Here is a 15620-nt window from a genome sequence, read left to right on the forward strand (position 1 = left end):
TATTTTTACTGGAAAACAATTCAAAAATTATTATTAAGAATATGATTTTTTCCCTAATATCAAAGGTCTTACTAGAAAAAAAGAAATTATGATCCAATGTGAATTTTCTTGATTAAAAATATATGATCGTGTCTGGTAACATGTGCATGTAAAATGGCTAGAAATAGCATTTTATCTTAGCACAAAGCTGACAATTTACACAAGGTTTATTTCTGTTTCTTCTGCTTCAAACTTACTTCTCTGTCTGCTCGTATGAATGTAACACATCATAAGAAAGTGTTTCACTGCTGTTCAAATGCACTTTGGATCGCATCATTTATATGTATAAATGTTTTCCATCTGAAAGGAATAAATATTAAATTAAACAAATGACAATAAAATGCAAAGTAATCTCTTCAGTTATCAAAATACTTTTGATTGTAACTTTATTCTAATGACCGATGATTTAAATTGTAACTGTAGTGGAATACAGTTACTTATATTTTGTATTTTAAATATGTAATCTCATTACATGTATTTCGTTATATTACAGATTTCCTCAATGGCTTTGGATCATTTTTTGAAACAGTCTTAACATTCTCTAACCTGTAAGTCAAATTGTCACAACTGTTTTATGGGACATCACAACTTAATTGCATGTCTGCAAAATGTGGTAACTCACCCAAAACATTTAATTCATGCTTCAAAACCTAGTTGTTGTGTCAGTAATTTGGCCAATGCCATCAAAACGAAAAGTTTTTTTGACGTTGTGTGAGCCGTACTGGTCAAAGTGTTTAGATGTTTTTTCACCATGGCAGTCAACCCTGGAAATGTTGATTATATACAAATTTCATTTTTGTTGTACATTTTGGTTGACATTGACAGCTTACTGTACTATACAATAATGTCAGTTTTGTCTAGCTGAATGTTATTGTGTTCCACACTGATCTTTTTAGATACCGATTTCAACAGTATAGTTAAAAGTTTACAGGGAAAAGTCAATACTGTACAATATGTAGTAAACAGAAAAGGGATATGCACATTTGTATGTATACAGTACATTTATTTTTGTAGCAATGTGTTATGTGCAAACAGAAAATTCACATTTGCATGTTCATTTTTACACATTTCTTACATGTAAGTCGTATATAGTGAACAGAAAATTGCCACAAAATGACATACATGCAAAAAAAAAACAAAAAACAATTTTGATAAATGAATGGATAATTTTGCATGTGATGGCTCACACAATGAAAGAATGTTAAGGAGTTGTGACGAGCATGACAATTTCACTGAGAATCAACTCATACGTTTTGATCAGCCAGCCCTGTGCATTCAGTTATTGTGCAAATAGTAGACAATTGTGCTTACTCTTTTACACACGTGTGCCAAAACACGTGCAATTTGCTTAAATGAATAAGAAATTCAAATCTGGTGTGAACAAGAATCTCACTGTTCTGAGATTTGAACTTCTTGAAATGTTCTAAAAAAGAATTCTCATTCTAGAATTGAGGCAAAGCCACTGAGAAAAACTGTAATATTGTAACACTTACAAACATAAAACATATACATATAACGTAGTGCAATATAATGAGAAAAATACCTTTTACCTTTTTTAAACATGTTTTTACATCTCTATTAGTAGATTCATGTCTGTCCCATTCACTGTTGCTTTGCTCCCCTTCTTCAAGTGGCCGGAAGAGGGATGTGATGTAAAAACACTGGACCGTTTTTTTTCCTCTCTCGCTGTTCTCTCGATCTTCCGATGCATTGTAACATTGTTGGAGAACATAAACTCTCGAGCACAATGCTTCGACATCCATAATGCCGTGTTGACTTTCCGATGTGACTTCGGTGGGTATCAACTATTGCGGGGATCCCGAAAACAGGTAATCGATCAGTTAAAAACGCAAGATAAAAAGTTTCTCAAGATGAGACTCTTTTGAGTTTTTTTGGCTTCTTTGTTTTGCGTTCAGTAACATCAGATGCCTGTTGTTGTTCAGCTCTCCTGTGTTGTTTCATAGATGCTTGAAACTTGGTTTGATCAAGGACGCTTTTTTTTAATCAGAATTGGTTGGACATATTGGTTTTGTTGTCGTGTGATAGTTTGATACATAAGACTATCGTCTTCATACTTTGTGTGTGTTTTTATGTTTAGTAGAATTACATTATTAGGTTTGCAGTGTGTTTTTGTGGATGTTATCACAGTATTGTATTTAGTTTATTTGTCATTTGAAGTTGATTCTGGTCAGTTTGATTAATTAGGCCGCAGTGTGTCTCTGCTGGTTTTTTCTAGAAGAAATGTTTCTGTTGTCATGTCTGTAAACTAAAAAGAAAAGTTGAATGTTTTATGTGACGGTTTCTGTACGAACTCACCGGCGGGACGGCTCTGTGCGGCTGACTGAGCCATATGAGCAGAGCCCACAAGAAACTGCAAAAACGTGGCGTTGACTGTCAATGGACCCGACTTGCAGGGGCGTAGAATACGCGATGGTTACGGGGGACGTGTCCCCTTCACTTAAACCAAAGTTCGTCCCCTCCACTTTTTCACGGGGCATATGTGTTTATGCTGTGTCTTTCATACAGCAAAATTCACTGGTTAATCCATAGACTGTAAAAAAAGATGGACGACACACTTTCGCTCTTTTCCATTGGTGAGAACTGGAGCCGCCAGTGTCCCGATATGGCGCTGACATCTTGGGACTTGAGTCTGCGCAGTTGCGATTTCGGGACCAGACCTGCGCAGTAGTGAGCAGGAAGTTAAGCCGCGAAATCAAGGCCCCGCCTTCACTCTCGCTGAATCAATCGCAAGCACACGCCCCTGCACTTTTGACTTATGACGGTGTGAAATAATTAATTATAGAAATTTAGATATTAAATTTAAAGCTCCAATCTCCTCAGTCCTCCGAAGATCCCGAAAAAAAGTCCGTTGGTGCTTCAGTGACTACTTCGCTAAGAGAACCTGTCAATCACAGCTGTCAATCATGATGTCACAGCACCGTTTTTATAGCATCAAATAACTAACTAAAACTTATTTTGAAAACAAACACTTGAAATTACATCAACGTTATAGAAACTACAGTAAATGACAGAAACTATCTTTGGAAAAAAGATATGTGAAGTGTAATTTAATTGTTTAGTTGGTCTCACGTCCCGTTGAATAACATGGGGAGGCGGGGTTTATGACCTATACTAGGACCAGTCACCAGGGGGCGATCGAGACGTTTTGGCTTCACTTTTGAGGGCTTGTGCAGCACACTTGGGTTAATCACATAATTCATTAGGTAACTTTTTTTAAATGTAGATATCTATCATATTCATATATATATTTCTAAATATATTATATATTTATTTTTTGTCTTGCGCTAAACATTCTGTCCCCCTCACTTTTTAAACGATTGCCAACATGCTTGTAATATCAGTTGTGAGATGTGGGTGGGTGTACTTCAATTGAGTCTGTGTTGACATTTGGATGCACCGATCAGATACCTGGATCGGTTTCGATACTGACGTTTTTAAACGGATGGGGTTTAACCCTAACCCTATCAGTATGACGAGCCCGATCCAAACCAGATACTGTGTGTTAGTCATGTTCGTTACTGTCAAGCTCCAAAAATGTCATAAAAGAACCATAAAAACACCATTAAAGCAGTTTATATGACTAGTGCATTTTATTCAAAGCCACATGAATACGTGTCATAGCTCTGTGAATCACAAAAGGCTGCTTAATAAGTAAATACATAGTATGCGCAGCGCTAGCACGATAGTGAATTGCACTGTTCTATTGACACAAACTCACGCACAGGCTGGTGATGCACTCACGGCTATTTTTAGCCTTCACAACGGTGTGCGATAATTGAGCACTACTCAAGAACAGCATCTCAGAAGTAGATGCTCAATAGATCGTTTAATTTATAATATGCATTTAGAACAGCACCGGAGGTGCATTTTACCAGAATTTGAATAAGAAGCGAAATAAACTACTGTGAACTAGCCTACACACTACAGGACTTCCTGGAGAGTACAGAATGTCAAAATAAAAGTGTGACGATTTAAATATATTACTGTTGTATTTAAAATTAAAAGTCAATAATAATAATAATAATAATAATAATAAAATATTATTATTGTCATTATTAGTATTTGTTTACAATATTTAAGTTGAATTGGTTCCAAAAAATGACTGTGTGAATGAAAATGGACTGATATCTGACAACTAAATTGAACATAAGACTTGTTCTGAAGACTTTAAGACTGGAATTACTGTTAATTTTGCTGCTACATTATCCAGTATACTAGTTAATAATAAAGTGTTTCTTAATAAGCTATACATTTATATAGAAATAATGTGTAGTTAGATTTGTGTGTTTCTTTACATATTAAAGAGGACTCCCAATTTGTTCCACACAATAACGTAAAGGTATTCTAAACTGATTATGCAAAAAAAAACACTGGTATCGGCGAAACTGAGATTTCCGATATCGGAATCGGATCGCAAGAGAAAAAGTGGTATCGGTGCATCCCTAGTTCACATGACGTCACTGAATGACAGCTGGATTCAGGTAAATTACACTGAAACAGAGGCATGATCAACATAGCAAAAACAAATCACGATATCTTAATTGTTACTTCTAGACATTTGCTTAAAGGGACAATTCATTACCCACATACTGTCCCATATCCAGTACCGCCGCTCCCTATAAGCAGACTACACCGTCTGCGTAGGGCACCAACTCCCTAGGAGGGCACCAGAAAGGCCACCGGCTGCCCTTACTCGCACGTTATACGTAATCCAAGGACCCGAAAGCAGTTGCGGAATATGATCGATTCGCACTCATATCATGTGAACCCCCCACATCAATTTGGCCAGCGCCGGCCCTGTCCATATCTTTCTTCTGTGGAACACACAATTAAGTGTTAGGAGGATTGTTAGATTTTGTCACTTCAGAACAGCATTCAGCAGTCACCATTCACATTCATTGCATCTTTTTCCACAAAATTAAAAAGTTAATCGTGACTGAGGCTGTCAACTCCTAACGTTCGGCCTAACAACTCATTTTGTGTTCCACGGAAGTAAATCATTTGGGTTTGGATCAACGTGAGCGTGAGTAAATAATGACAGAACTAAAAATTTTGGGTCAACTATCCCTTTAAATCTCCTGCTCTGATTTTTCTTCTTCTGACAGAAAGACTCTAGTAATCTCACATTTTCCAAATCTCAGCAATGTGATCTAAAACGCTTCTCATCACATTCTATATTAGCTATTTTATATGCTTTATAGCTCTATACTCTTATTGTATGTCAACAGTTCTCTCATTTGTGTCCAATTTCATTTCATTCCTAAGGAATTTTTGGGAAAACATCTGGGACAGAGTTTGAAGCTTATATGAAACACCCGTATTTAAGTCTATTTAAGAGTTATGAAAGCGCAACCTCTAAGCAAAAATAAAATTGAGGAAAAAAAACCCAAATGAAATCATACAATAGGCCAAGATGATGGATGCTATTTGGCAACAGACTAACATAAAAAAAGCAATGTCATAGAAATATTCACAAGAGAACAACAAAAGCAACACATTAACCTAATTTCACTCTCTTTGAATTACAATCAGTGAAAGTTAATTATAAAGAATTAGTGATAGAATGATATATCAGCTGATTAATCAAACAATATTTGCCAATTTTAAGACTGGTATTCATATCGTTGGGGTTTTGTTTACCCCATACAGCTATTTTAATTCTACCAAAAGTGTATAAAGTCATTAGAGAACCTAGGTAGAGAACCTAGGTCTGATCTTAGTTCAGGACACTCTGTGCTGTCAGTAAATGGTTAAACGTTCGACGGACAGAGTCATTTGACAAAACAACATGGCGCCGACCACAGCAGAGTTTGTCTTTGGGAGTTTTTATATTGAAACTTAGAGAAACTAAAAGATTAGGTTCTCTAGTTTCATATACCATTTGTAACATGTTAATGCCACGCTGCTAGACACAATGTACACTAATGTGTACTTAGTAGGGCTGGACGATTTGACCTAAAATCAAAATCTCGATTAATTGATCATTTTACCTCGATTACGATTAATGAACGATTAATTCATTTTTTATTTTATTTTTGCCCTCATAGTTTACTGACAAGGTTTGTACTGTAAATATGCTCAACTATTAAAAGGTGGGATATTTTTTTCCTAATGAAAGAGTGCATTTCTTATCTTTGAGATTTTCAAATAATTGAAGGAAACAAACTATTTATGGTTATTTATTTATGGTTGAATATTTCAAACAATTAAAATCAAAGCACACATTGCTTGAAATGAAAACGTATTATGAAAAAAAAGGTCACATTTCAGATTTAATGTAAACAGCAAGTTTCATAACAAGGTAGAAAATAAATAACTTGCATTTTTTTCAAAGTAAATAAAATTATTTTAAATATTGCCATGTCAAAAGTAGAAAACTGACAGACTTCAGTTCAACGGCTACCTTTTTGTGACATATTTTGTACATGTTGGGCAGCGCAGTTTGGGAAAAATATGGTCGCGATGGCACACCTTTTAACGAGGTGTTTAAACCCACTGCGCTCCACTGTAGCTATGGGAGCCATATCCTTCGCGATGTAGTAACAAATAGCGTCAGTTATTTCTTTCCATCTTCTTGAATCCTTTTCATATTGTGTAGTATTTGTAAATGCTTGTGTTATCGACACCTGCTTTGTGGAGGCACTTGTTACTGGGCGCTTGTCAGACTCTCTCTTTTTTAGAGCTGTGCACTGCTCATATTCGGTAACGTGATTGTGCTCCAAGTGTTGAAACAGATTGGTGGTATTACCTTTGGTCATTGAAACGGTTTTTCTGCAGTGTTTACATTTGACTTCATTTTGTTCGGTGTCTTCTTTACTGAAGCCAAAATGTGTCCAAACGACAGACACTGCGTTTTTCTTTGGTATAAGCTGCTCCTGTTGCTTAGTTGACTCTGTGTTTGAATTCGCCTCCATGTTTCTCCAATGCCGCTGACTGGGCGGGGTGGAGTCAAGTGACTACACACGTGATAGTATGTTTTTAAGGGGAAAGTAGAAACGGGATTAAAAAACCGAAATAACCGACATGGGAAAATTACGTCGGTTAGAGCTTCTGAATTTCGGTTTCAATTACTTTTCGATTAATCGTCCAGCCCTAGTACTTAGTGCATTTTTTCCTTGGAAATCCTTTATTACTATCCATTATCACTTCAAAAAGCTGAACATTTTTGCTTTCAGATGCTTTAAATGGAGTTTGGATGAAAGTAAGGTGCCTTTGGAGCTGTTCTAAGACCAGTGCAGATAGACAGAGGCTAAAGGCCCAAATATACTTCATACGAAATCAAAGAACGAAGGGGTGTGATGTCATTTAGAACAAAATCTGGCCAAAAAGACTGTTTTTTTGTATTTGTTTCGGTGGTTCATTACATCTCGCCTGGATGAACTTTTTGGAAAACTTCTAACTGACGGCTTAACACCTTACTGCCATTGGTCCACATCATCGGCAGGTGTGACCTGGAGCTCCACCTACCTTGATGCCGATAGCTCATTCTGTTTACGTTGTTCAGTCAATTATTCAGATACCAATAATTTCAAGATCAATATCGTCAATACCAATACTTAAATTAAATGTATTTTTTTGTGATTTCTTGGGATAAAATGGGTAATTTAAAACATTTTTTTAGTCATAATTCAAGTCATTAATATTTTTTTTTTTTTTTTTTTTACATTTGTGAGCCTAAACAGAAAATTATTAGACTTCTGTTTTGTTTACCCCTACAAAAATTAACCATGGTTACACCACAGTGACTATAGTTTAACCAAAGTATTTAGTTAAACCATAGTTACCACACAATTATCCATGGTTACAACTACAATATTACTGTAGTAAAACCATTGTTAACTATATTTACTTATTAACAACAATTACACAAGTCAGATAGTTCCCACCCTGCACAAGTATTTGCTAATATATCCTAATCCTTTTTATTTAACTTTGAAGCTGATTGTTCATGTTCATGGTAACCAAATAATAATATATTTTTGTACTGCATATATATTACTTTAAATCATTATCGAGTAGTTTAAACAGCTTCTTTTCTGACCTCATGTGAATTGTACTGAGGCATTAAGTCATTGATGTCACATTAGTTTAGGTAATTTAGGATATGAGTGTCCTCATATTTGAATACTTCTTTAAAAGCCTCCCACAGTGGTGTGACCGGTGTCTGAATGTTCAGAAACAGTATACTGTTGCTCGGCTGTTTAGAACTTCTTTTTACCCCTGAACGAAGAACGAAGAAGAACTTCTCTGGAAGTATATTGAGGCCTTTAGTCATTCAATAGAGAGCAAGAGATCATCCAATAGCTCTATGCAGATTCTGAATTTATAATTTATCATTTTATTTGAACATGGTTGGCAGTGATTAGATGATGCTGGACATTACTTTGAATCAGAATTAATTATGCTAATTTGTGATGTAATGTCTGTAAATTCTCAAAAACATGATTAACCAACACTCCTTGAAACATAATTCACAATTTGATCAAATTAAATATAACTTTCTATAGCTTGGTTTTATGTAAAATTTCACAACTTTGTCCACATATGTGGACATACATTGTTAGAAAAACTATTTGCTTTTTTTTTTTTTTGCATGTTTATTAGGTGCTACTAATTGCAAATCAAAACAGGAAATGGAAAATGCGTACAGCAGTTGGGCTCGGGTCTCAGGAGTTTAAGAATGAGATGGGACTTTTATCAATGAGACATCACTTGATTTGGATAAAATATTATATCAGGCACACACAATTGATACTGAGTAGATCGGTATCAGTAAGCTATGAGCTAAGCCCTGTGGTGTTGCCAGGGTTGGGAGGGTTACTTTTGAAATGTATTCCACTACAGATTACAGAATACATGCTGTAAAATGTAATTTGTAATGTATTCTGTTAGGTTACTGAAGGTCAGTAACGTGATCGTGTCTGGTGACGTGCATGTACAGTAAATTGGCTAGAAATAGCATTTTAGCTTAGCATAAAGCTGACAAGGTTTATTTCTATTTCTTCTACTCCAAACGTACTTCTCTGTCTGCTCGTATGAATGTACTTATAGCTACTTATATTTTGTATTTTAAATATGTAATCCCATTACATGTATTCCTTTACTCCCCAACCCTGGGTGTTGTATGTTTTTAAATGATACATTTTGTCAAAATAATCATATCTATGAATTCATTAAAGGTTTACCTGTTGCATCCAGGTGACTGATATTGATTTTTATCAATGAATCTGAGACATTTTTATCTCTGAGCTTAAGCTTCAGAAGATAAGCGATTACATCGCAGCAATCTCCTCTGTTTTTATTAAGTGCCTTAGGCTGTGTATCTTACTCCTGTGATACAAGAAGTGTTTGTATGCCAGAGGTTGGAGGTCAAATGTTGCCTAACAAATGAAAAATGTCTCAAGCGTAAATTCCCATAAATGTGTCCATGCTTGCAGCTCTTGTTTCTCTCTGTCTTATTTTCATGCTCTCTGTGGAACTTTTATCTATGTAAGTTACTGCAGAATGTAGCATTTTACACTATCGCCAACAATCAAATGTTGTATCCATTTTGGGCTCAAATGATTTGTTGCGTCACCATGGGGTAAGTGATATCTAATAAGCATTATTCACCAATGAGCACTCATGAACTTCACTGAATGCATGAAAAGCATATAATATTTACATTATTTACATTATTACCAAATGCTGACTTATCAAAGTAACTTTCAATAAATAAGAACAAAATGTTCCCTGATGGATTTTTTTTTTTGACATATCTGGTTTTCTGTTCTGCAAAGCATCACAAAACCTGCCATGAGAATATTTACACAGATTTTTGATTAATGTCCCAGTATTAAGACTGACCTCATGTTGGACCAGAATATGCAGAAACTATTTAATCTATTTAAAGCAAAGTAAATCGCACTGAGTATTAAACATTTAACTGTCAGACATGTGACAAAAAAAAAAATCATATCACACGTGTGAATGAGATTTTGAAAATTTCTCATGCATATTATAATGTTTTATTGGCAATGCATGCAAAGCTGTTGCATTTTATAGCGCTGACCTGAACTGAATTTGGCATAATCGGCATTCAAACCTTGCTAAACACGTTCCATTAAACATAAGAAACTGTGCTGCTATTTCATAACTATTCTGATGTTATCTTGAGTTTGAGAAAATAATTTCTCAGCAAGCGCTCTCAGCTCTTCTAAGACTTAATCAGTGCTAAAACATGCAACATAACACAGGATCCCAGCATGCCGCTTCCTAATGTTCATGTAGAAGTAGTCACATTCACAGAAACAACGGTCCGCACAATTTGGAGGTTGCATTTTCACTCTTAGGTTTAGGGTTGGGGTTTAGGGTAACAGTTAATAAAATATGCATTCCTGTTGACTGACATCCTTTACATCTAAAAATATAACTCACTTTTGGCACCAACTGGAAACGTGCCCATACGTTTAAAAACACTTCCAGATTTAGCCACTGGGGGCAGCGATTTGAATTTCGGTAAAGCCTAGTGTACACTACAGGACTCAAGCTAGTCTCCTTTTGATGTTTTGAGTCGGCGACTAGTCTGAGAAGTCTTAGACCTCATAACTTGTGTGCACTCCTGCAACATGCCGAGATTTGTCGCAGACACTGATCAAAACAGCTTGATATCTAGACGTTTTGTTGTCAGGTGTGTGCACGAGCAAGAGACTGACAATGAACCAGCCAATGAAATATATAAAGAGCGTAAGAGGAGGGCAAGGTTTTAGGAAGCAGAAGACAAAAAATTAATAGAAAATATAAAATAAAACTTCACCCACACATATACCTTTCATCTGTTTTATTATTTTTTTCCTTTGCAAATGGTGCAAATAAGCAAAAAAAAGGGCGAGATATATTCTTTCGTGTTTGTTGACATGTTATCAACAGGGTTTGAAATGAACACCCACCAACCTGCAAAATGTGGGTAAAAATCATCTGTGGTGGGTAAATCGTTACTCTTACCAGCCACTTGATGACCTTTTCAGGGTTTTTCCTACATTGAAAATTTTATGAATGTCAGGGGACTCAGACCCGCAGGCGAAGGTAATAATATGGTATTCATGCCTCTCATAACTTACATGGGCATCTGTATGGGGTGAATGGAGTGGAGTGTGGAGTGTGCTCTGTATGGGGTGAATGGAGTGTGCCCAACATAATGTGTGCTGCAGACACACATTATGTTGGTTGTTGTCCACTGCCGTGTGGTGAGCAAAGTGTTGTCAGTTGATTCCAATTGGAGTCAAGAGCCATGCTCGCAAGGTGGATTCTCAACGGAATTATTGCAAATAATTAAGAGAAACGGTGCACCGGTTTTCAGAGCTTTCGTTCTCGATTGATGTATGTCTCGATTGGTGTACTACGGTTCAAACAAATAGGGCTGGGCAAAAAAACTCAATCTCCTCTTCTCTTATATCGAATATTTTTCTTTCAAAATCCTTGTTGTTGACTTCTAATTTGTGACTGGCGTTTTGTTTTGCTCTATCCTCTGCACTTCTGCTTTCGTCACTTCTCTGTCATACGCCGGATCTCGACCCTCTTGTGAATGCATGGACGGCCGTTACCGGAAGCCAGTGATTACAGTTTATAAAGTTATAAATATGGATATTTTCCTTACAAAAACGCATCGCTTCACTTCAGAAGGCCTTTATTATCCCCCTGGAGCCATATGGATTACTTTTTTGATGGATTAATGTGCTTTTTTGGGCTTCAAAATCTAAGGTACCATTCACTCCCATTATAAAGCTTGAAAGAGCCAGGATTTTTTTTTTATATAACTCTGATTGTGTTTATCTGAAAGAAGAAAGTCATACACCTAGGATGGCTTGAGGACGAGTAAAGTATGGGATCATTTTCATTTTTGGGTGAACTAACCCTTTTATACCAGTGTACACATGGTCTCACTTTGGGGATGACTGGTTGTGTAGTTCAGGGTTTCTCAACCACTGGGTCACAATCCAAAAGTGGGTTGTTGTTCATTGTCTGCTTGGTCGTGAGATCTTTTCTGTCATGAGTTTAAAGGATGGAACTGTACATTTACCATGTTTGGGGCAACAGTGACCTCTATTGTCAAATTGTGTTAATATCTCCTGGTTTACATACATGACCATAAGTAAGATGCTGCCTTTCTCTGTTGTTTATTAGCTGTCAAATCACAATAAACCATCAATGCTACAAATCGTTCTGTGAAAGCTCTCCTTACAAAGCATTGCATGCGCTAGCTACCATGCTAGTCTGAATGCAATCCAATCTCTGGACATCATCATTTCAGAGCAACAGTCCCAAATGTCACATTAACGTGAGTAAAAAAAATATATATATGACTGAAATATATATGACTGAATATATGTGTGTATAATGACTGAAAATGTATGTGTATTTGAAATTATACACATATAATGAAATTAGGCCACTATATTCTAAGCATATAAACATAACTGGATGAATTTAGTACCTATTAATCTATTCCGCCAAACACCTCCTCCGGTGGGTCATGGAAGACTGGCATTTAAAAAAAGTGGGTTGCAGTGGGAAAAAGGTTGAGAAACACTGGTGTAGTTGATACACTACAGTCCTGCAGTGTGCATACCAAAAAACAAGACTTTGAGTCACAGGGCACAAACTACAAGTCATGTAGTGAACGCTTGGCTTAAGCAATGACCAATTTCAGCAGCAGATCTTTTGACCTCCTGCTGCCAAATTCACAGTGCAATCAGTCTGTTTTCTCAGGAAAAGAATGTGAGAAGCAAGAGACTCAAGCAAAAGTATGGGCTGAAATATGTGCCACCAGAAACTGAATTTGAACCATTATATTTGAATTTGAATGGCTAAACTTGAATAATTGCATTGAAAAACTGAATTTGAATCACATCATTTGAAATTGTATTGTTTAATTAAAATTGAATTTATTCAAAAACTGAATCTGAATTGTATCATTTGAAATTGAATTTATTCGTTTGGAACTGAAGTCCAATAAAATTTGATCCTCACTGAAAATTAAACTCTCTATATATCTTCACATTCACTTCTCACAATTCAGATTCAGTTCTCAAATTCAATTTCAAGTTACTGAGACAGACATCCGGGTAGTTGGAGGATGAAGGAAGAGCAATCGAACGCAGATCGATAGATAGCGTTCATTGGCACACAGGACTCCTCTTGGGCCAATCAGCACCAATGTTTTGGAGCACAGTACGTTACCGCCATGAAACTATGGAATTACGATTGTGTCAATAATAATGAATGTAACTTTATAAAACTGAACGTAACTTTTTCAGAAACTATCAAAAATATTCCATTACAAAAGAAGAAAAACACAATTAAAATGAAAAAAATGAACTCAGTCGCATCGAATTTAACAGGCTCTTCAAATATGCTTCATTTTTTGTTAATGTTTTTCAAAGATTCGCTTTCGCAGATCGTGGATTCTGAATACATTGCCACAGATTTCGCTTACGCTCGCAGTTTTTCGCTTGCTGTTTTGAGACAAACCTCTTGTGGGGGTGGGCTTAACAGTGATCTACTCTGATTGGATAGTGAGCTTTTGATGGACAGGTGCTCTCTGACCCGGATGTACAGACGTCACTCAGTGGCGCGCATATTAGAAAGCTCTCGCGGTGATTTGTAGTTATGCAATACGTCGTGCTTTGTTGTATTACTTACTAACAATATGTAAATAATATTTGACCTATAATTATATAATTTAATATTATATGAGACCTTCGATCGTCTAATAATCGTCTTCGATCAGTCTGTAAAGATGAGCTTTCAGGAGAGACACGGAGCGGCATCATCTTCTCCTCCTCTTGTCCTTCAAGGCAGCTTGAAGTAAGTTCAGTATTACTGAAGTAACCAATAACATCGATAAAACTTTTATTCATGTAACGTTACAGTGTGCAACAGTTCTGGCTTTATTTTGCAAATTTATTGTTGTATTGTAAATGCATGCTAAATAAAATGTTGCTGTTTTGTCATTGTCATGACTGCAAAACTGAAACCTGGCCATATCTTGGTCCACTGTTTGACTCTGCCCTGACTGCTGAACGGACTGCTGCTGACCCTGCCTTGTGCTGGTATTCCCGAGCGACTGGTTAAGAATTTCAAGGTTGTTATGTACAGATGCAGCATCTGCACCAAGATTTCTGCCTTGCTGTAGAATGAAGACCAGTTTGATATCTGCACTGTCTACATTGACACGTCCTTGAATATAATAACTGTGCAAAAGAGCAAACAATCAAACTACATAACATCATGACATGACATCAGTGCATTGCAAACTTGTGAATGACAATAAAAAAATATATAAAATTATGATATTTTATATGTGTTTATCAAAACATTGTGAATAAATATAATAAAATATATGCAATATTCCACCACTGTGTTGAAATTTAGAGTGTTTTCTGTAAAATTAGAAAATTGTATCGATGTTATTGGTTACTTCAGTAACACAAACTTACTTCAAGCTGCCTTGAAGGACAAGAGGAGGAGGAGTGGAGCATTTGTTTAATAAGCAAGGTCTTTTATTCAGATATTCAGAATTTCTTTCTGAATACCAAATACCAGTAACCCCAAAAGAATTTAGAACAGTAATGGGTGCTATTCCCTCTGGTTTATGTATGCTTTTTAAAAACCGTAATTACTTCACCCCAGTATCTACTGCATCCTTTCCTAAACCTTGTGATACTTCTGTTGGTCAAATCTGTTTTTCAGAGTCGAAAGCTAAAAACTATAAGATCTTTATTTCTTAAGGATTTGATTTCTGTTCCACCTGTTATTTCCTTTTGGAATAATTTGTTTGGTAACCTTAATTGGAAAAAATCTGGTCTTTACAGCAGAAATTCATTCTCACAAATAAAGTGAAAGAAATTTCCTTTAAGTTGATACACCGGTTCTATCCTGTTAAGAAATTTATACAAAGATTTAAATCTGACATTGAGCTAACATGCTCTTTTTGTGTGAATTCTGATGAAACAGTGGTTTATTTATTTTGGTCGTGTCATTACACTCAGAAGCTCTGGAATGAAATTGATGTTTTTATCAAGTGTAAGATTTTGCCAGGCTTCTCAATACATATGAGAAACATTATAATTGGGTATTTTGATTCAGACCCCACAAACGAAAATGTCTGTTTTGTTATTAATTTAATTATTTTCTTAAGCAAATTCTATATTCACAAATGCAAATTTTTAAACTGTAAACCTATCTTCTCTGTCTTCTTAAAAGAAATAGAAAATTATCTAAATTTGATTTCAGTATCTACTAATAAGAAAGCCATAAGGACTGTTAGAATCTGCACTGCATTTGATCTCTTCATGTGAACATTTTTGTGTGATGTAATGGCCCTACCTCTTCTTTTTATTGTTATATACATTATTATTATTATCTTTTTTTTTAATTATTATTATTTTTTCTATTTATTTTTGTCTTTTTTATTGTTTTGGTTGATATTATGTGATGTACGTATGCTTTCTCTTTTGTATGTTCCTGTTCTTTGCATTAAAAAAAAATATATATATATATATATATATATATTTTTTTTT

The 15620-nt window shown here is 35.6% G+C and overlaps 1 protein-coding gene across 1 annotated transcript in view; it reads left to right on the top strand.

The window, feature by feature from the left end:
• Positions 1–1731: 1731 nt before the first annotated feature.
• The window catches only part of ddr2l (discoidin domain receptor family, member 2, like), a 59831-nt gene continuing 45942 nt past the window's right edge, over positions 1732–15620 (top strand). Inside the window, exon 1 of the mRNA XM_052110724.1 lies at positions 1732–1868. The gene's annotated coding sequence lies outside the window, so the exon portion shown is untranslated. The remainder of the gene's footprint in view (positions 1869–15620) is intronic.

The sequence above is a fragment of the Xyrauchen texanus genome, chromosome 3 (genome assembly GCF_025860055.1).
Source record: "Xyrauchen texanus isolate HMW12.3.18 chromosome 3, RBS_HiC_50CHRs, whole genome shotgun sequence".
Classification (NCBI taxonomy): domain Eukaryota; kingdom Metazoa; phylum Chordata; class Actinopteri; order Cypriniformes; family Catostomidae; genus Xyrauchen; species Xyrauchen texanus.